The sequence below is a fragment of the Myotis lucifugus genome, unplaced genomic scaffold, assembly GCF_000147115.1.
Source record: "Myotis lucifugus unplaced genomic scaffold, Myoluc2.0 scaffold_40, whole genome shotgun sequence".
NCBI lineage: Eukaryota > Metazoa > Chordata > Mammalia > Chiroptera > Vespertilionidae > Myotis > Myotis lucifugus.
Window position 1 is genome coordinate 4,039,645 of NW_005871088.1, and position 16,193 is coordinate 4,055,837.

Consider the following 16,193-nt stretch of genomic DNA (forward strand, 5'->3'; position numbering starts at 1 on the left):
GAATGCTTGCAGCCCCACAGCAAACCACAACCCTGGAGTACTATCTTTCCGAGGGCCCAGCAGGCCTGCAGCCGAACTGAGCATCCCCACTCCCTTCTGGAGACTCAGATCTCCTGGCCCCACTGGCTATGCAGGTCGCTATGCTAGGTTGACCCAGCTGAGACCACCACACAGGACAGGACAGGCCTCCTACTCCCCGCGGCCCAGGGAGACAGCCAGTGTGGAGAAGAGCGCCTCCCAGGACCTGAGGAGGAGAGGATTCTGGGACTCTGAGACCACAGAGCAGCAGGCCAGCATCCTGGCTGCTCCTCAGCTTCTCCAGGACCGCTGACAGGTGACCGTTGACACCCACTGGTTTTGGTGAGCTACCCCAAGCTGGCGGAGACAAAAACCCCTTTTCTTGCTGGCTTACAAAGGCACATAGACACATACATCCGGAAGTAGCACGCCAGGACACAGCAGCACTCCATGACGTAGCAGCACACGTGCCAGGATTCTGCAGGCACTTAGCTGGCGCGCAGGTAAGCAGCCGGGTAGAGACTTAGACACGCATGCAGACCACGGTTGCTAGGAGACATTGTTGGACTCACCGGACACTGAGGCTCACAAGATGACCAGGGCAGGTTGGGATCTCCTGACCAGTGGCCAGTGGGCAGGGCTAGGCAAAAAGCGGGGCAGGGCTTGGGGAGAAGGCGGGACTGGGTGGTGGTGGGGGGGAGAGTATCTGGGTGAGACCAATGGAGAAAGCCAGGGGGAGTAGCTGGGGCCCGGATTGTGAGGAAGCTGGGGAGGAGCTGTGGAAAGGGGTTGGGGGAGCTGTGGAAAACCTGGTGGAGGTGGATCTGCGGGAAAGGGTGGAGGAGGCAGAGCTGAGGGCTGAACTGTGAGAAAGCTGGGAGGAGCTGTGAGATGGGGTTGTTGGAGCTGTGGAAAAGCTGGTGGAGGAGGATCTGCGGGAAAGGGTGGAAGAGGCGGAGCTGAGGGCTGAGCTCTGAGAAAGCTGGGAGGAGCTGTGAGATGGGGTTGTTGGAGCTGTGGAAAAGCTGGTGGAGGAGGATCTGCGGGAAAGGGTGGAAGAGGCGGAGCTGAGGGCTGAACTGTGAGAAAGCTGGGAGGAGCTGTGGGATGGGGTTGGCAGAGCTGTGGAAAAGCTGGTGGAGGAGAATCTGCATGAGGGGGTGGAGGAGGCGGGGTGGAGGAGGCGGAGCTGAGGGCTGAACCTATAGAAAGCTGGGAGGAGCTGTGGGATTGCAGTGGGGGAGCTATGGAAAAGCTGGTAGAGGAGGATCTGTGGAAGGGGGACAAGACTGCAGAGCTGGGGTCTGAACTGTGAGAAAGCTGGGAGGAGCTGTGGGATGGGGTTGGCAGAGCTGTGGAAAAGCTGGTGGAGGAGGATCTGCGGGAGGGGGTGCAGGGAAGCTGGGGAGGCTGAGCTCAGAGGGGGTGAATGCGGAGGCGGGTAGTGGAGGAGCTGGGGGACAGACTGGGAAGGAACTGTGGCTGAGGCAGAACTGGGGGGTGGTGAAATGTGGGAAAGAGCTATGGGAGTAGCAGGGGGCAGAACTGTGAGAAAGCAGAGGATGGAGCTGCAGGGTGGAGGTGGATCTGGGTTTGGAGAAGGGCAGAAAGGGTGGGTTGCTGTGCAGATATATGTCTAAGCTGCAAATAGCTGGGGATGGAGCAGAGGGAAACTAGGAGGGAGCTGAAGAGGATTAGCTTGTGAGGAGGGGGGAGCCACCAGGAGAGTGGGGCAGAGCTGGCAAGGATGTACCTTTGGGCACTGGGAACCACGTGGCAGGTGGCTTCCCACTCAATGGCCAAGGCCAGGCAGTGCCCTTTTGATTACCATGACACCTGCCCTCAGTCTTCCCTGCACCAGTAGGCATGCAGCAATATGGCAGCCCGGGGCCTGAATGACCTAAGGCAGTGGTCGGCAAACTCATTAGACAACACAGCCAAATATCAACAGTACAACGATTGAAATTTCTTTTGCGAGCCAAATTTTTTAAACGTAAACTTTATAGGTAGGTACATTGTTATTAACTTAATTAGGGAACTCCTAAGGCTTAGGAAGAGCCACACTCAAGGGGCCAAAAAGCCGCATGTGGCTCTCAAGCTGCAGTTTGCCCACCACAGACCTAAGGGGACCCTGAGAAAGGACCCCGGGGGATATGGAGGCCCCAGACAGGACAACTAGACTGAGTCCTGAACCTGAGGTCTGAATGCCCAGGCCAGCTCTGCTTTCTGCAAGATCCTCCATACCCCTACCCACCCCACCCCAGCCCCTGGTAGTGCCTTGAGCTAAGGTCTTCACATGGCATTTTTTGTTGCAGGTGAGAAGAAAAATCCCCACTGTGTTTCCTGCTGACCCTCAGAGATGACATGTCTCAAACAAATCCACCTTCCCTATCGGCTGTTTCTACTCTTCTAGCTCTCAGTTATGGGCTCAATCCTCTCGGTGCCACCACACTTGACTCCTCCTGTCCACTGACCCATGCTCTTCCTCACTTTTATTTGATGACCAAGGCCCCTGTCCCTGCCTCTAAAATGCCTGATCAGAACAAGTGCTACTCTTTTTCATCCCCACTGCTACTCCCTGAGTTCAGGCTTCATGGTCTGGGGCCAGTGCTATTACCTAAGTCTCCCCCACTTGCCTGGGCAACCCTGTCTTTCCTCCTCCAGGGGGTCCTACAAGGTGCCATCAAACTGCACATGTGTTCTCATCAACCCCAGACAGGAAACCCTGTGGAGTCCTCTCTTGTTTAAGGGCAAACACCTGGGGGTCTAGGAGGGCATTTCAGTGGTCCCAGCCCTCCCTCATCACCCTCTGGGTCACAGTGCTGCAGACTTGCTGCACCCTGGGCATCTACACACCTTCTACCAGGACTCTGCCTCTGGCACCTGTGCTTTCTGAGGCCTGTCCTGGAAAACTCCTGTCCTTCCAGGTGCAACTTTAACATCCCTTCTTTACCCCACAAACAAGCATCAGGTACTCTTGTGTCCCCGTTCTGGTAGCACCTTGTACCTTCCCACATACCCTCCTTCACTGGGCTCTTACCTCCCAGGGTTGTAACTCTTGCTACTGAGAGCCACTCAGGGGCTCCAAGTTCTTTGAAGGCAAGGCTTGTGTCTTCCTGGTTTCTGTAAACTGAGTGCCCGGGCCACAATAGTTGCATAGAAATGTTGACTCAACAGAGGCCTTTCTTTTCCAGTGAGCTGCACCTACTCTCTTCTTGCAGAAGCTGGCGGTAACAGGAATGCTGGCCATGAGGTGAGGGACAGAGGGTACCTTCATAGGACTTAGGCCTCAGGGCTGCAGGGGGCTTTAATGATCACCAGGTCCAACTCCATTAATGCTGGCTTCCCCTCCTCCGCTCCTCACCCCAAATATCGTTTCTGTCTGCTGACACTGAGGATCTCAGAACATCATGTAGGAGTTTCAAGACATTAAGGAGGGTCTCCCGCCTGGCCAGCTTGTGGTGTTCCTCCCAAATCCTCTTGTTTGAAGAAATGGAACTTGCCCAGTGAGCTAGAGACACTCTATGGCTGCTGGTGGGAGACAGTGATGGCACTACAGAAGGACTCCTTTTTCGTCACTCTTGTATGCTGAGAACAGGGTGTATGATCTCTACTTTGGGGAGCAGAACAATGAAAGTGAGGAGGGTGGTCTAATGATGGGGAGCTCCAAGGGTGGTGGCTGCAAGGTCAAGTCCATGACGGGTGCGTGGGCTCAAGAAGAGTGGCCTGGCCACGTTGCAGGTGAGGGTGGGATGGCCTTGGCTGCCACTGTCTTAGGGACCCAGTTGCAACTCAATCCTGATTTTTAGTACAAATCAAACGTGGGCACAGAAACCTAAAACGGTCTGATTTCTGACTGCCAGGTGACATTCTCTCACCAACTGCTACCCATCCCCTCTCAGGAACAAAGTCCTGGCAGGTAAGAGCCCAGTGAAGGAAGGTAGGTTCCCCTCACCTGCCAGACCAGGCCCCCTCCTGCCTTCCACTGCTTGGCCTTGCACAGGTGCCCTGGAGACCTGGCAGCTCCCAGAGGATATTGGGTCCTTCTTGGAACTCCTCCTGCTCCCTCCCAGCCACCTGCCGTACCTCTGCGGGGGCCCCCCACCCACAGACACTACTACAATGGTCACTGCCTTCCAGGGCAGGAGGGAGGCTCCTCCTCAAGCTCCACTTCTTCCCCAGCCTGCATTTCCATCCCATAACTCACCCAGTCTTTCTTTTAGGAAGACTGTGACATTTCTGTCACTGCTCTTTGAGGGGCTCTGCTCATGAACACAGCCACCTCTTTAGAGCCCAGGGCACCTGCCAAAAGTCAGCCTCCCTTTCTTGTCCCCCTCCTGACACCAGAGAGAACACACTGTCCCCCATGGCCCTCTGAGCATTTGCCTTCGCAGTTTTCTGTCCCTCTTCACCCCAGTGTGCATCATCCTTTGGCTCTGAGGCCCTGAGAGGTTCCAGTTTGCTCCTGCCACAGGTTTGTTGGCACCACCCTGCTCAGAGCTGCTTGTCCCAAATTCCTGGTTTCCCTCCTCTACTTCTCAGCATCTCCTGTTTCCTCCTCCAAGAACTACCAGTGGCCCATCCTTCTCCTGAGCTGCTTGTCTTTTTTTGTGTCAAGTTGTGGGCATGCATTGTGAAATTAGGAAGCTAATCCCATGTTGGTGGTTTCTGTTTCAGATCCCTCCTCGTGCTTCTCAGGGACTGATTTCCTTCTCCCTGCAGGCCTGCTTTGGACTCACTGTTCACCTAGACTTCCCAAATTGTAAGTGACTCCACAGGCCAGGTACTGTACCGCTGCCCCTCCCGCTGGAGGCTGCCTGCCACCTGGGATGAGAGGTCCCCTGAGAGGAGGTGCCCTTGGGTCCAGCAGTCTGCCCGTGACAAAGGGCTCCTTGTCTCTTATTTGCTTGGTCACCCCTGGCCTCAGTTCCGTGCCCTGGACTGATGCAGAAGATGGGGGGCAGCCTTGGCTGTGTGGGAAGACAGCAAGCCTTGTTACTTCTTCCCCAACTCTCCCATTTGGACTCCTGAGCCTCAGGCCTGTTTCCAATATGCACGCTCCCTTGCCTCCCTTCTTCTCTGCCTCCTAAACAGCTCTGCTTGCCTGTGTCCCTCTCAGCACAGCCCAGATCGATTGGTCCAACCTGAGAGCAGTACTTAATTCTGGTTTTGTCTTCCTGGCACTCCAAGGCTGTGGAAAGAAGCTGCACTACAGGGATCCTGCAGACACGGACAGATGACGGACTCCCTGGTTAGGTGTGGGGCCTGCTCACAGACTGTGGCACAGCAGAGTTGGCACCTTGGCAGTTTCTGTGAACTTCTGACAGCCCTTCATCCACATTCATATTACAAATGGTTATATTAACTGTAATTGGGGCTGGGGGCTGGGAGCCACTTATTTTCATGTTTCCATCATTCCTGGTCTCTTCCTCTACGTGTTCTTTACTCTCCTCAGTCTCTGAGCAAATAAGCCATGACCCATGCTCCAGGCCCTCCTGATCTCCTGGGTGGGCTTACATCATGCTGTGCAGTCCAGCTCCTGTGTTTAGGAGATTTGGGTATGGGAGACCTGGAGAACATGTTGCCATCCTAGGACCATGGTTACAGGGCACTAATGGGTGGACTAATGGGCCATGTGCAGAAGACGTATTCCACTGACTCTTGAGGATCTGCATGCTCACTGTGGACACTATGGAAAGGACAGAAAGTGCATGAAGAGTCAGGACAAAGGATGCTTGTGAGGCGTTACCAGGAGGCAAGAACATTCACAATTTAGCCGTAATCTCCCAGTTCTTTTTCTATGCATTTTCTCTTTACCCAGGTGAATTCATGCTGTAATACCACTTTGTCTTACTTCTGAAAGGTTTCTCAGAATACATCTCACTAGGCTCAACACCTCATTCTGAAGTATATTGGATGCAAGACTCTCCCTACACAAAAACACTGAAATCCTCAGGAATGGCCCAGTATACCTTGGACCAAGTGACATCCTCTGCTCAGAAACTTCAGCACAGGAGGCCTTCCTTAAGCATACACAGACACAGAGTTTACTGAGTCTCCCAACTCAGTGTCAGATTGGGCACTGAATTTTCCCATCCTCCAACTGTCTGGGTTCCCCACTTTCCAATGTTCAGTCACCCAGTACATAGCTGGTGGTCTCTTTGGGAAGGGCTGGGGGATCATTCCAGTGTCTGCCAGCCATGGCGCTGCAGAGTCCTCTCTGGGGACCCAGGCACCTCCCTGGTCCATGGTTCCGGGTCTGAAAACTGGCTCAGGGGCAGAACCTTGACAAGGCATCATGCCTTGTCTATTGGGGTAGCTGCCTCAGCCCCCTGTTGTCCATATTTACTCTTTTTTAAAATTAAATCTTTATTGTTCAGATTATTACATTGGTTCCTCTTTTTTCTCACCATAACTTCCCTCCACCCAGTTCCCACCCAACCCTCCGCCCTCACTCCCCACCCACTGTCCTCATCCATAGGTGCATGATTATTGTCCAATCTCTTCCCGCACCCCCCACACCCCTTGCCCCCCCCAAGAATAGTCAGTCCATTCCCTTTCTATGTACCTGATTCTATTACAATCACCAGTTCATCAGATTATTTATTCACTTGATTTTTAGATTCACTTGTTGATAGATGCGTATTTGTTGTTCATAATTTGTATCTTTACCTTTTTCTTCTTCTTCCTCTTCTTAAAGGATACCTTTCAGCATTTCATATAATACTGGTTTGGTGGTGATGAACTCCTTTAGCTTTTTCTTATCTGTGAAGCTCTTTATCTGACCTTCAATTCTGAATGATAGCTTTGCTGGATAAAGTAGTCTTGGTTGTAGGTTCTTGTTATTCATCACTTTGAATATTTCTTGCCACTCCCTTCTGGGCTGCATACTTTCTGTTGAGAAATCAGCTGACAGTCGTATGGGTACTCCCTTGTAGGTAACTGATTTTCTTTCTCTTGCTGCTTTTAGGATTCTCTCTTTGTCTTTTGCTCTTGGCATTTTAATTATGATGTGTCTTGGTGTGGTCCTCTTTGGATTCCTTTTGTTTGGGGTTCTCTGCGCTTCCTGGACTTGTAAGTCTATTTCTTTCACCAGATAGGGGAAGTTTTCTGTCATTATTTCTTTAAATAGGTTTTCAATATCTTCGCTGTGTCGATAGAGTGCCTTTCTGTGCTAAGTGTCCCAATTACCTGAGGTAGACACTCTTGGTGCACCCCCTTGTGGGCTTTGTTGCACAGTCTTGTTGTAATTAAGCCTTGATTGTTGTAGTTATCACTGGGAGGAATTGACCTCCAGGCCAATTGGCTGTGAGAATCAGCTGTGTCTGCAGTGGGAGAACTTCTGTGCTGGAGACACCCTTCTGGGGCAAGACTTGCTTCAGTGGGGCTTTGGTGATCACTGAGTCTGCCCCCTGAGTGTGTCCCTTATGGATCTGAGGAGTTGTAATCTGGATGGTCCCACTCTGACCACTGGGTACACTGGCTCTTGGATCTAAGGAGGTGCTAATTTAGCCTCTGCCTGAGGCTACCCAGCAGGAGCTACGAAGAGATCTGCAGATTCCCCTTCCTTTTTTGGGGTTTGGAGGTGCCCAGATGAGGCCCAGCTGTGAAGCAATGCAAGCTGCTGTGGGGCCTTGGGCCTTCTCTTGGAAGTTCTGGGTCTGTCTGGCCCAGCTGCAGTTTGTTAGGTAATTTTCAGATTGCAAAGGGCCAGGGCATTCATATGCAAAAGCCTCTGCTGCAGCCTGGGTGGGGCGGGGTCTCAAGGAATCAACAGGGCAGAGCAAGCAGCTATGGCTGATCCTCAGCCCTGCCCTAAGGGGCCTCGAGTCTCAGTGTCCGGGTAATTGCTGCAAGCACCTCTGAGGGAAAGCCGCCCTCAAGTTCCGAGTTCTGCCCACTGCCAGACAGTCCAGTTTCTCTCCATATGAGTCTGGGTCCCCAGAGACTTCCTGGAACTGGAGTTCAGAGCAGTCGGGAGCTTGAGACTCCCTCCTGATTCAAAAAGACAGCCGCGTCCTCAGGTGCCAGCCCCTTTCCGCGCGTGCTCCATCCTCCGTACCTCTGCACTTTACTTCCGCAGCTCCTCTGAGTCTCAGTGTGCTTTTCTCTTTCTTCTAGTTGTAGAATTTCCACTCAGCCAGCCTTCCTGTGGTTCTGGATGATGTCCGTTCCATCTTTTAGTTGTATTTTTGAAGTTGTTGTGGGAGACAGCAATTTCCGGTGGTTACCTATGCCGCCATCTTGGTTTCTCAATATATGACTTTTTGTGTCTGGCTTCTTTCTTTTTAAAAAATATTATCTTTAATATTATTATTAAAGCTATAAACCACTTTTTAAAAATTTATCTTTATTGTTGAAAGTATTCAGATGTCCCCTTTGTTGTTTTTTTTCCCCATTGGCCTTCTCCACCCCCCACCTGCCCCTTCCAAGCCTTCACCACACTATTGTCTGTGTCCATGAGCTATGCATATCCTATCTAATAATAGACAAACATGGTAACTGACTATACCTTCGCTACACCTCCCATTGGCTAATCAGCACAATATGCAAATTAACTGCCAACAAATATGGCGGCTAATTTGCATAGTGCAGGCAGGGTGGGACAGCGTAGCTGCCAGCTGCCATCCAGGCTCCCGTGTGCAGCTGCAGAAGCTTCCTGCCTGCCGCCCCCGGCCCCAGAAGCCCCAGAAGCCGGTGATGGGGGGAGATGGGGGTCCCCTGCCCAGGCCTGTCACCACTGGCAGAGGTGTCAGGCCTGGGCAAGGGGCCGATCCGGTGATTGGAGGGTGATGGAGGTCAACACCTCTGGCTGAGGCATCAGGCCTGGGCGAGGGCCGAGCCAGTGATCAGGGGAAGATGGAGATCCCCTGTCCAGGCCTGATGCCTGGGCCAGAGGCATCAGGTCTGGGCGGGGGACGGAGCCGGTGATCGGAGGGAGATGGGGGTCCCCTGCCCAGGCCTGATACCTCTGGCGGAGGCGTCAGGCCTGGGCAAGGGGCTGATCTGGCGATCGGAGGGTGATGGGGGTCGATGCCTCTGGCCAAGGCGTCAGGCCTGAGCGGGAGACAGAGCCGGAAATCGGAGGGAGATGGGGGTCCCCTGCCTAGGCCTGACACCTCTGGTGGAGGCGTCAGACCTGGGTAAGGGGCCAATTTAGCGATCGGATGGTGATGGGGGTCGACTCCTCTGACCGAGGCGTCAGGCCTGGGCGAGGGCGGAGCTGGTGATCAGGGGAAATGGGGATCCCCTGCCCAGGCCTGAAGCCTGGGCCAGAGGCATCAGGTCTGGGCCGGGGGGCAGGGGGCAAGCCGGCGATTGGTGTGAACTACAGAGGAAACACCTTTTCTGACTGCTCATTGGCTAAGCTCCCTGTATGCCACTGGTAATATTCTTAGTAACTTGGGTAATAAAAATCCAAAAAGGTGATCTAGGGTTTTTCACCATACTCCTGGCGAAAAAAAAGAAGGTCCGCTGCTGGAGGGCTAAGAAATGTCATATCCTGCCCTAGCCGGTTTGGCTCAGTGGATAATGCCTTGGCCTGCTGAAGGCAGGGTCTGAGTTCAATTCTGACCAAGGGCATGTATCTAGGTTGCAGGCTCCTCCCTGGCTGGGACCCAGGTCAGGGCTCATGCAGGAGGCAACCAATCAAAGTGTTCCTCTCACTTTGATGTTTCTCTCTGTCTTTCCCTTTCTCTTCCCCATTCTCTAAAAATCAATGGAAACATATCCTCAGGTGAGGATTAAAAAAATAATAAAGAAATTATTATTATATGAAAGACACATCTTGAAAATGCCTAAAGAAAGTTGTCATTTTTTCATGGTGAAGGGACTGGAGTCTGTGTTGATGAAAAAACCTTGCTGGCTTTGGTGACTGGCAGTGGCTTCAACGGCGGGGTGATGGGGCTGGTGCCTTCCCCTGATCAGCCCGGTCGCCTACCACAAAGGGAGGCCAGACTGCGGCTTAGGCCCTATCCCCAAGGGGAGCAGGGAGAGGGCCTAAGCTGTCACTAGGACATCCCCTGAGGGCTCCCAGTATGTGAGAAGGGGCAGGCTGGGCTGAGGAACACCCCCACCCCAGTGCATGAATTTCGTGCACTGGGCCCCTAGTCTATATATATAAAGAGCTAGGGGCCATCACAATTGAACAGACAACCGAACAGACGACTGAACAGGTTGAGTGGGGCAACCAGGTCAGCAGGGGGGGCAGTGAGGGATGACCAAATGACTGAGCAGCAGGCTGTGTGGGGTGACCAGGCCAGTAGGGGGTTAGTGAGGGACAACCAAATGACTGAGCACTAGGCTGCCTGGGGCGACCAGGTCGGCAGGGGGGTTAGTGAAGGGCAACGAAATGACTGAACATCAGGCTGTGTGGGGTGACCAGGCCAGCAGGGGGGACAGTGAGGGGTGACCAGGCTGGCAGGGGGGCAGTTACGGGTGACCAGGCAGGGAGAGGGGGGCTGTTGGGGGTAACCAGGCCAGCAGGGGGGGCATTTGGGGGCGACCACATTGGTGGGGGGGGGGCAGTTGGGGGTGACCAGGCTGGCAGGCAGGTGAGCAGTTAGGAGCCAGCGGTCCCGGATTGTGAGAGGGATGTCCTGAGGATCAAGCCTAAACTGGCAGTCAGACATCCTCCGAGGGGTCCTGGATTGGATAGGGTGCAGGCTGGGCTGAGGGGACTCCCCCCCATGCATGAATTTCATGCACCAGGCCTCTAGTATGTATATAAGTTCCCCTGTTAATCTCTCCTTCATCCCTCCACCCCCACCTTCTTTCTGAAATTCATCAGTCTGTTCCATGCTTATATGTTTCTGGATGCTTTGTTCATCATTTATTTTGCTCATTAGATTCCACATATGAATGTCACACTTTGTTTATCAATTCATTTAAAGTTGGACATTTTGGCTAGTTTCACTTTTGGCTATTGAGAATACTGCTGCTGAAACAGGAATTTTAGGGGGATATAGGCAGGCTTAGGGAATTTTTAGAATTGGGTCCATGAAAAAAAAAACAACACAACAGGGCTACAGACTGGGACAAGGTACAATTCCATAACACAAGGAAGCCAGGTGCAGTTACATTTCCATAAGACAAGGGAACTGGAAGTAGTCAAAAAGGTCTATAGTAACAAAATAAAGAAGGAGGAAGAAAGCCCAGAAGGAATGGAAGGACTATGAGGGAGGAGGGCCTCAGGAATCACTATAGTAACCAATTCAAAAAGGAATAGTGACCAATTAGAGGGGATATCAGGACACAGGAACTGCAGCCTTTATAAACCGTGGAAACAGGAAGTCTGGGGGACCCTTTCCCCCTCCCCAAGTGGGAGTCCATTCTGTGGGACACTTTCCCTTTCCCCACGTGGGAATCTGTACTTGTTCTTCAATAAATTTCCACATTTGCTATACTGCTCTCTGTCCGTGAATTCATTCTTTGACTCTGGAGGACAAAGAATCCAGGTTCCAATCCAAATATTTCGTATCACTGCTATATACATGTATGTACATATATATTTTGGACACTTTTTAGTTATTTTGGGTATATAAGAGCAGAACTGCTGAGTCACACGATTATTCTATGTTTAACTTTTTGACAAACTGTATAACTGTTTTCCACAGCAGCTTCATCATTTTACATTTCAACCAGCAATGCATGAGGGCTCCAATTTCTCCACATTCTCACCAACACTTACTATTTTTAATATCGTTTGATATTAGTCATCTTAGTGGGTGTGAAGTTCTACTTCACTGTGGTTTTGATTTGCATTTTCCTAATAACTAATGCATTTGAGCATCTTCTCCCATTCTTTCTTGCTGTCATATTATATTTGTTTTTGCATGATTATTTTAAAGGGAGGAAAAGTGGTGAACACAAAGACTTGCCACCTACACCCGCTATTAATGAAGGCCTTCTTGCTGAGAGGACTCCCCTTTAGGGCTGTCTGCCTCTTTAGGGCTTGCCTCAGCTGCAGAAAGTCAATAGTCAATTTTCCCAAGATTAGACCCCTCCTAGTATAGCCACATTTAATGACTTATTAAGGTAATATCTTGCCATCTCAAGATACTGAGCCTAACTTAAGACAACTCTGAAGGGCTATTCTATCTCTAGACTGTCCTGTGTGGTTCACCAAATCCTGTATCATAGCTCGTGTGACCAGTTTGTCCAGTCTTGCTCCCTTCTCAAGCTTTCTATGGATATTTCTCCCAAAGGCACTTCCTAATAAACACCCTCCTGCACATTTAACTCTGTTTTATCATTCTTTTGATGAACCTAATTCATAAAGAGACAGTAAATACATATATCTGGTTCATTGACTTGAACTAGAAGTGGAACTAATCATTATTTATTTAATTTTCCAGAAATGTATTTAATATTTGTTCTTGTTCATATAGCAAGATTGGGACTGTGTATTTTTGATGCTCCTCATGTAGGCTCTAAGCTACAGAGCAGTGCTAGAGGCCTGTTTTATGATGCTCTCAGCCAAATATTTTAGTTTTTAGTGAAATTAAGTTACTCCCTTAAAAACTGTTCAATAAATTAAAAGTACTGTGTGAATGTACCTGATGTTTAGGAAGGTGTTTCACCTTCTGCTCATTTGGGGTATTTAAGTACTTTGAAAAATGTCATCTTTGAAATTTCAGTAGTGGGAATTACTCAGATCCTCAAATTTGGGGTTTCTATAGCAACCATGGCTATGTGTGTTCCTTAAATTGGATTATGTGCCCAAAAAGTCTGTCTTCAGTTTTCACTTTCACTTCTCCTGCATCATCATGTTCTTCTACTTCTGCATTTTTACCTTTTTAAGCCCCCTCCAGTTTGCCCCTAAGAGTTCAAGCTCAACCATGTATGTGGCTTCTTGGACTTTGTTGGAAACTTGAAGACATTCCCTTTTCCCTCAACCTTTTCTTTGATTATGGCCATCTGAGGACAGAGATGCCATCTTTTCTCTCCAGAATTGTTTAGCCATCACATGCCCTGGGGAGCTTGTCTTAATGGGTACAGTTTCTGTGGAACAATATGGTTCTCATGGATTCTTTTATGGCTTTCAGAACTGTAAGAAGTCACTTCCATGTCTACTTGAGTTTTGTTGGTTCACCCTAGGAAGTGATCTGACCTTGGCGTCAAATGTCTATTCATATTATGAACTAGTAATATTGTTGTACTCATTTTAGATTGTTGGGTAACAAGTTACTACACATTTAGCAGCTTAAAAGAACATACATTTTTTAAAAAAGAATAACATTTATTAGTTCACAGTTTTGTGGGCCACAAAAAAAAGTCCAGGCACAGCTTAGCTGGATCCTTCACTCAGGGTCTCACAAGGCTGAGGTTGAATTGTTGACCAGGCTGCATTCTTTTAAAAAATATATTTTTATTGATTTCAGAGAGGAAGGGAGAGAGAGAGATCTCGAGAGATAGAAACATCAATGATGAGAGAGAATCATTGATTGGCTGCCTCCTGCACGCCCCCTATTGGGGATCAAGCCCACAACCTGGGCATGTGCTGGAATCCCCTTTGGAGTTATTCTAGGCTGTTAGTTTCATCAGTCTTTAAAAAAAATTAAATTTATTTTATTTTAATATCTTTATTGTTGAAACTATTACAGATGTCCCTCCTTCAGTTCACAGGCCAACGCTCTATCCACTGAGCCAAACTGGCTAGGGCCAGACTGCATTCTTATCTGGAGTTTGAAGTCCTCTGCCAAGGTCACGTGGTTGTTGGCTGAATAGATTCCCTCAGGTCCTTAAGGTCACCTACAGTTCCCTGCCATGTGGCTCTCTCTATGAAGTTACAATATGGCTTTTCAAAGATCAGCAAGAGGATCTTCCTAGTGTTTTCTAGCATGATGGTCTCCTATCTCCATCGTAATGTAGTCACAGGTGTGACATCCTGTGTCACCTTCACCATATTTTATTAGTTAGAAGCACATATTCCACCCCACACCCAAATGGAGGGGAATATGCATGGACATGACTCATTGGGGTAAGCTTAGAGTGTGTCCACTACAGCTGTCAATGAATACTAGCTGTTCACCTTTACTCAAATCTAAAAACTCTTCCAGAAAGATACAGATAAGATTCCATGCCTTGTCTGTCATCTCTCATATCTGTCATTAGAGGTCTGGCTATTGTTCTGAACAAGCTTTCCAGCTGCCTCTTCTTTTTTTTTTTTTTTAATATTTTATTGATTTTTTTTTTACAGAGAGGAAGGGAGAGAGATAGAGAGTTAGAAACTCCAGCTGCCTCTTCTTGGTGGACTCCAACATCTCAGCAACATGTCAGAGGTGCTTGAATCAGTGTTAGATTAGGTGAATTTGTCTTCATATCCATTGCTTCCTCTGGGGAAACTCTACTTTTTGACAAATCAAAAGTCTACCTGTGTTATGGTGATCAAGTTATATTTCTGCTTGTCCTTCCCACAGACAGTACACTCCTGTGGGAGGGTAGCAGGCAAGGACCAGTCTGCCTCCTTAATCCTCATGTAGTCCCCTCCCCCTAGGCCTAGATAAGATGGGACTCAGTGCACAAAAGAACCACAGACATTTTTAGAGGCAGGAACAGTGTGTGACTTTTGCCTCATTCTTCGCATTGGTCAACCCTGGGGTATAGTGAATTATTTTTTCTTACTGGCTTTTTGGTAAGGACGAGAATATAATTAGGTCCTTAGTTTACAAGCTCATAGGAGACACCTATTGCTATGAGAAAGTATTACAGATCCCAAAGAAAGAGGAAATAAGAGTAAGAACAACTTTCTAAACATCCACTGGAGTATTTATTGACATTGGGCTCAGACTTTCCTGAGACATTAGGCCATAATTTTGGGAGGAAAAGGGCAAGACTCTGAGCAGCCACCAATACAAGGGAAGGGTCAGGATGAAGAGGGACAGCTGAGGGGCCACTTGAAGCTTGGCAGCTTGGGCCCTTGTCTGGGGCTGACCCACCCTGAGGGGCTCAGTATGCTCTGGCCTGGGGATAGCAGTCAGGGGCTGGCCCTTCCCAGCGGGACATTAGCCAGGCCTCAGTGTGAACAGCAGCCCATTGCTGGGGTCTGAAGAAACAGCAAAGCAGGTGCAGCAGTAGTGGCGGCAGGCCACAGGCAATGACCATGTTCTGCCTATTGCTTGAGGAGGCAGACCTCTCATTGAGAGCTACCTTGCTTTTCTACTTCCTGTCTGTGTGTCTTTGATCAAGTGATTCAGCCTCTTTGAGTTTAATTTCTGGATTTGTAGAATGGAAATGATAGCAGCATCTACTTTACAGCATTGCTGTGAGGAGAAAATTAGCATGTTTCCTGGGTCATAGGAAGAAGCCCTCAATAACAACATTAATATTTATGCATTTCTTCATGCAAAAAAATACCTCTAGTCTACCTGGCATCATGTTAGGTTATTTCACTGGGGAGTTGTGGTGGGTCAGAGGGTGCATGGGGACTGTGATGTCTTTCCCAACCTTCAGTCCCAGGGAGAGAGTGAATGATTCTTGTCAGGAGTTATGATCTTCACTCCTCCCATCTCCTGTTACCAGCCTCTGTGATCCCCTAACACTGTCAAGCATCTTCCACACAATGGCTGCTCCCTCTGCCTGGATCACCCTTCTTGCAGACATCCACGTAGCTTGTACCCTCATCACCTTGGGGCTTTTGTTAAAATGTAACATTATTAGCTACTCTCACAGAAAATAACAAGCAAATCCTCCCCTCCAAATTGTACATGCCACTGCCACTCTGTGTTTATTTGGTTAATTATTGTCTGCAAGCTCCATTAGGGCAGGCACTTAAAAACTCCCAAGCCACCAATAGTGTTTGATATACATATCTGCGGTACTTAGTGTTTGTTGAACAGATGAATAGGAAAGGGAGTGAGGAATGCTGGTTCTCAAAGGGCCTCACTGAAGGAGAATGGCATTTAGGGTGGTCTGTAAGGAAAAGTGACTTTTATAGAGAGAAGAGGGAAGGGAAAGGCTGCAGGTGAAAAGTACAGTAGGAGCAAAGAAGCAGGAAAGTGCTTTTTAAAAACAGTGGTTGCATCTCAAATCTTTGGAAACACCTTGAAAGACTCACTGCAGCAGCTCTCCAAAGAGGATCAGAAGCAAGAGCCTGTCTCTCCACCAGGCCCCGCCCCCAGCGGGGCGAGGCTAGCAACAGGCGCGCAGGCGCACTAGCGCCGTGACGCTCAGGC

At 49.5% G+C, this 16,193-nt stretch overlaps 1 protein-coding gene across 2 annotated transcripts in view; it reads right to left on the reverse strand.

Annotated features, from left to right (window-relative positions):
* Positions 1 to 667, reverse strand: part of LOC102439734 (melanoma-associated antigen 10-like) — a 45,974-nt gene extending 45,307 nt beyond the window's left edge. Inside the window, exon 1 of one of the 2 annotated variants that reach the window (XM_006087743.3) lies at positions 591 to 667. The gene's annotated coding sequence lies outside the window, so the exon portion shown is untranslated. The remainder of the gene's footprint in view (positions 1 to 590) is intronic. The other variant, XM_014454944.2, reaches the window with a different exon arrangement.
* Between the last annotated feature and the right edge of the window lie 15,526 nt (positions 668 to 16,193).